At 44.7% G+C, this 5,972-nt stretch overlaps 1 non-coding gene across 1 annotated transcript; it reads left to right on the top strand.

Moving 5' to 3' along the window:
* Positions 1-1,398: 1,398 nt before the first annotated feature.
* On the top strand, positions 1,399-1,470 carry TRNAD-GUC (transfer RNA aspartic acid (anticodon GUC)). Its single transcript has one exon. It is a non-coding gene; the product is annotated as a tRNA-Asp (tRNA).
* The last annotated feature ends 4,502 nt before the right edge of the window (positions 1,471-5,972 follow it).

Raw genomic sequence — 5,972 nt, 5'->3', positions numbered from 1 at the left:
GGAGACCGGGGTTCGATTCCCCAACGGGGAGTGCTTTTCTCGTTTTCTACGAAGCTATTTCCCAAGACTGTCGCCATCTTTGACAAAGTCCATCTCAAGAAGAAGTGCTTCCTGCTAAATGCTAAGAAGCATGCCACTTTGCTATCCTCTTGCCTATGTACTGTTTACAACACCAGGTTATGTTTTTCTGCATTTCACCTCCAAACAGCGCTTTGTCCCCAGGAATCACTGCAGCTTTACCTTTGGGGAAAAGGAAAAAGTCTGATTTGTCAGACTTGAGATTTCTTTAGCTGGACTTTGCAGTTAGATGACTCAAGATATCATCTGTGGAAGCTATTTTTCTTTTGGCAGAACATCTGCGTATGTGTAAATGGGCAAAATTCTATCGGTCCCAAGAGTAAATGGGTCTGCCCGAATACTGCCATGCTTTCATCAGCTTCTTCCTCGTTAGTATAGTGGCGAGTAGTCACGCGGGAGACCGGGGTTCGATTCCCCGACGGGGACTGCTTTTCTCGTTTTCTACTAAGCTATTTCCCAAGACTGTCGCCATCTTTGACAAAGTCCATCTCAAGAAGAAGTGCTTCCTGCTAAATGCTAAGAAGCATGCCACTTTGCTATCCTCTTGCCTATGTACTGTTTACAACACCAGGTTATGTTTTTCTGCATTTCACCTCCAAACAGCGCTTTGTCCCCAGGAATCACTGCAGCTTTACCTTTGGGGAAAAGTAAAAAAAGTCTGATTTGTCAGACTTGAGATTTCTTTAGCTGGACTTTGCAGTTAGATGACTCAAGATATCATCTGTGGAAGCTATTTTTCTTTTGGCAGAACATCTGCGTATGTGTAAATGGGCAAAATTCTATCGGTCCCAAGAGTAAATGGGTCTGCCCGAATACTGCCATGCTTTCATCAGCTTCTTCCTCGTTAGTATAGTGGTGAGTGTTCCCACCTGTCACGCGGGAGACCGGGGTTCGATTCCCCGACGGGGAGTGCTTTTCTCGTTTTCTACGAAGCTATTTCCCAAGACTGTCGCCATCTTTGACAAAGTCCATCTCAAGAAGAAGTGCTTCCTGCTAAATGCTAAGAAGCATGCCACTTTGCTATCCTCTTGCCTATGTACTGTTTACAACACCAGGTTATGTTTTTCTGCATTTCACCTCCAAACAGCGCTTTGTCCCCAGGAATCACTGCAGCTTTACCTTTGGGGAAAGAGAAAAAGTCTGATTTGTCAGACTTGAGATTTCTTTAGCTGGACTTTGCAGTTAGATGACTCAAGATATCATCTGTGGAAGCTATTTTTCTTTTGGCAGAACATCTGCATATGTGTAAATGGGCAAAATTCTATCGGTCCCAAGAGTAAATGGGTCTGACCGAATACTGCCATGCTTTCATCAGTTTCTTCCTCGTTAGTATAGTGGTGAGTATCCCCGCCTGTCACGCGGGAGACCGGGGTTCGATTCCCCGACGGGGAGTGCTTTTCTCGTTTTCTACGAAGCTATTTCCCAAGACTGTCGCCATCTTTGACAAAGTCCATCTCAAGAAGAAGTGCTTCCTGCTAAATGCTAAGAAGCATGCCACTTTGCTATCCTCTTGCCTATGTACTATTTACAACACCAGGTTATGTTTTTCTGCATTTCACCTCCAAACAGCGCTTTGTCCCCAGGAATCACTGCAGCTTTACCTTTGGGGAAAAGGAAAAAGTCTGATTTGTCAGACTTGAGATTTCTTTAGCTGGACTTTGCAGTTAGATGACTCAAGATATCATCTGTGGAAGCTATTTTTCTTTTGGCAGAACATCTGCGTATGTGTAAATGGGCAAAATTCTATCGGTCCCAAGAGTAAATGGGTCCGCCCGAATACTGCCATGCTTTCATCAGCTTCTTCCTCGTTAGTATAGTGGCGAGTAGTCACGCCTGTCACGTGGGAGACCGGGGTTCGATTCCCCGACGGGGAGTGCTTTTCTCGTTTTCTACTAAGCTATTTCCCAAGACTGTCGCCATCTTTGACAAAGTCCATCTCAAGAAGAAGTGCTTCCTGCTAAATGCTAAGAAGCATGCCAATTTGCTATCCTCTTGCCTATGTACTGTTTACAACACCAGGTTATGTTTTTCTGCATTTCACCTCCAAACAGCGCTTTGTCCCCAGGAAACACAGCAGCTTTACCTTTGGGGAAAGAGAAAAAGTCTGATTTGTCAGACTTGAGATTTCTTTAGCTGGACTTTGCAGTTAGATGACTCAAGATATCATCTGTGGAAGCTATTTTTCTTTTGGCAGAACATCTGCGTATGTGTAAATGGGCAAAATTCTATCGGTCCCAAGAGTAAATGGGTCTGCCCGAATACTGCCATGCTTTCATCAGCTTCTTCCTCGTTAGTATAGTGGCGAGTAGTCACGCGGGAGACCGGGGTTCGATTCCCCAACGGGGAGTGCTTTTCTCGTTTTCTACGAAGCTATTTCCCAAGACTGTCGCCATCTTTGACAAAGTCCATCTCAAGAAGAAGTGCTTCCTGCTAAATGCTAAGAAGCATGCCACTTTGCTATCCTCTTGCCTATGTACTGTTTACAACACCAGGTTATGTTTTTCTGCATTTCACCTCCAAACAGCGCTTTGTCCCCAGGAATCACTGCAGCTTTACCTTTGGGGAAAAGGAAAAAGTCTGATTTGTCAGACTTGAGATTTCTTTAGCTGGACTTTGCAGTTAGATGACTCAAGATATCATCTGTGGAAGCTATTTTTCTTTTGGCAGAACATCTGCGTATGTGTAAATGGGCAAAATTCTATCGGTCCCAAGAGTAAATGGGTCTGCCCGAATACTGCCATGCTTTCATCAGCTTCTTCCTCGTTAGTATAGTGGCGAGTAGTCACGCGGGAGACCGGGGTTCGATTCCCCGACGGGGAGTGCTTTTCTCGTTTTCTACTAAGCTATTTCCCAAGACTGTCGCCATCTTTGACAAAGTCCATCTCAAGAAGAAGTGCTTCCTGCTAAATGCTAAGAAGCATGCCACTTTGCTATCCTCTTGCCTATGTACTGTTTACAACACCAGGTTATGTTTTTCTGCATTTCACCTCCAAACAGCGCTTTGTCCCCAGGAATCACTGCAGCTTTACCTTTGGGGAAAAGGAAAAAGTCTGATTTGTCAGACTTGAGATTTCTTTAGCTGGACTTTGCAGTTAGATGACTCAAGATATCATCTGTGGAAGCTATTTTTCTTTTGGCAGAACATCTGCGTATGTGTAAATGGGCAAAATTCTATCGGTCCCAAGAGTAAATGGGTCTGCCCGAATACTGCCATGCTTTCATCAGCTTCTTCCTCGTTAGTATAGTGGTGAGTGTTCCCACCTGTCACGCGGGAGACCGGGGTTCGATTCCCCGACGGGGAGTGCTTTTCTCGTTTTCTACGAAGCTATTTCCCAAGACTGTCGCCATCTTTGACAAAGTCCATCTCAAGAAGAAGTGCTTCCTGCTTAATGCTAAGAAGCATGCCACTTTGCTATCCTCTTGCCTATGTACTGTTTACAACACCAGGTTATGTTTTTCTGCATTTCACCTCCAAACAGCGCTTTGTCCCCAGGAATCACTGCAGCTTTACCTTTGGGGAAAGAGAAAAAGTCTGATTTGTCAGACTTGAGATTTCTTTAGCTGGACTTTGCAGTTAGATGACTCAAGATATCATCTGTGGAAGCTATTTTTCTTTTGGCAGAACATCTGCGTATGTGTAAATGGGCAAAATTCTATCGGTCCCAAGAGTAAATGGGTCTGACCGAATACTGCCATGCTTTCATCAGCTTCTTCCTCGTTAGTATAGTGGTGAGTATCCCTGCCTGTCATGCGGGAGACCGGGGTTCGATTCCCCGACGGGGACTGCTTTTCTCGTTTTCTACGAAGCTATTTCCCAAGACTGTCGCCATCTTTGACAAAGTCCATCTCAAGAAGAAGTGCTTCCTGCTAAATGCTAAGAAGCATGCCACTTTGCTATCCTCTTGCCTATGTACTGTTTACAACACCAGGTTATGTTTTTCTGCATTTCACCTCCAAACAGCGCTTTGTCCCCAGGAATCACTGCAGCTTTACCTTTGGGGAAAGAGAAAAAGTCTGATTTGTCAGACTTGAGATTTCTTTAGCTGGACTTTGCAGTTAGATGACTCAAGATATCATCTGTGGAAGCTATTTTTCTTTTGGCAGAACATCTGCGTATGTGTAAATGGGCAAAATTCTATCGGTCCCAAGAGTAAATGGGTCTGCCCGAATACTGCCATGCTTTCATCAGCTTCTTCCTCGTTAGTATAGTGGCGAGTAGTCACGCGGGAGACCGGGGTTCGATTCCCCGACGGGGAGTGCTTTTCTCGTTTTCTACGAAGCTATTTCCCAAGACTGTCGCCATCTTTGACAAAGTCCATCTCAAGAAGAAGTGCTTCCTGCTAAATGCTAAGAAGCATGTCACTTTGCTATCCTCTTGCCTATGTACTATTTACAACACCAGGTTATGTTTTTCTGCATTTCACCTCCAAACAGCGCTTTGTCCCCAGGAATCACTGCAGCTTTACCTTTGGGGAAAAGGAAAAAGTCTGATTTGTCAGACTTGAGATTTCTTTAGCTGGACTTTGCAGTTAGATGACTCAAGATATCATCTGTGGAAGCTATTTTTCTTTTGGCAGAACATCTGCGTATGTGTAAATGGGCAAAATTCTATCGGTCCCAAGAGTAAATGGGTCTGCCTGAATACTGCCATGCTTTCATCAGCTTCTTCCTCGTTAGTATAGTGGCGAGTAGTCACGCGGGAGACCGGGGTTCGATTCCCCGACGGGGAGTGCTTTTCTCGTTTTCTACGAAGCTATTTCCCAAGACTGTCGCCATCTTTGACAAAGTCCATCTCAAGAAGAAGTGCTTCCTGCTTAATGCTAAGAAGCATGCCACTTTGCTATCCTCTTGCCTATGTACTGTTTACAACACCAGGTTATGTTTTTCTGCATTTCACCTCCAAACAGCGCTTTGTCCCCAGGAATCACTGCAGCTTTACCTTTGGGGAAAGAGAAAAAGTCTGATTTGTCAGACTTGAGATTTCTTTAGCTGGACTTTGCAGTTAGATGACTCAAGATATCATCTGTGGAAGCTATTTTTCTTTTGGCAGAACATCTGCGTATGTGTAAATGGGCAAAATTCTATCGGTCCCAAGAGTAAATGGGTCTGCCTGAATACTGCCATGCTTTCATCAGCTTCTTCCTCATTAGTATAGTGGCGAGTAGTCACGCGGGAGACCGGGGTTCGATTCCCCGACGGGGAGTGCTTTTCTCGTTTTCTACGAAGCTATTTCCCAAGACTGTCGCCATCTTTGACAAAGTCCATCTCAAGAAGAAGTGCTTCCTGCTAAATGCTAAGAAGCATGCCACTTTGCTATCCTCTTGCCTATGTACTGTTTACAACACCAGGTTATGTTTTTCTGCATTTCACCTCCAAACAGCGCTTTGTCCCCAGGAATCACTGCAGCTTTACCTTTGGGGAAAGAGAAAAAGTCTGATTTGTCAGACTTGAGATTTCTTTAGCTGGACTTTGCAGTTAGATGACTCAAGATATCATCTGTGGAAGCTATTTTTCTTTTGGCAGAACATCTGCGTATGTGTAAATGGGCAAAATTCTATCGGTCCCAAGAGTAAATGGGTCTGACCGAATACTGCCATGCTTTCATCAGCTTCTTCCTCGTTAGTATAGTGGTGAGTATCCCCGCCTGTCATGCGGGAGACCGGGGTTCGATTCCCCGACGGGGACTGCTTTTCTCGTTTTCTACGAAGCTATTTCCCAAGACTGTCGCCATCTTTGACAAAGTCCATCTCAAGAAGAAGTGCTTCCTGCTAAATGCTAAGAAGCATGTCACTTTGCTATCCTCTTGCCTATGTACTATTTACAACACCAGGTTATGTTTTTCTGCATTTCACCTCCAAACAGCGCTTTGTCCCCAGGAATCACTGCAGCTTTAC

The sequence above is a fragment of the Eleutherodactylus coqui genome, chromosome 11 (genome assembly GCF_035609145.1).
Source record: "Eleutherodactylus coqui strain aEleCoq1 chromosome 11, aEleCoq1.hap1, whole genome shotgun sequence".
NCBI lineage: Eukaryota > Metazoa > Chordata > Amphibia > Anura > Eleutherodactylidae > Eleutherodactylus > Eleutherodactylus coqui.
Note: the sequence above shows the minus strand (reverse complement) of the source record. Positions and strands in the feature narration are given on the sequence as shown.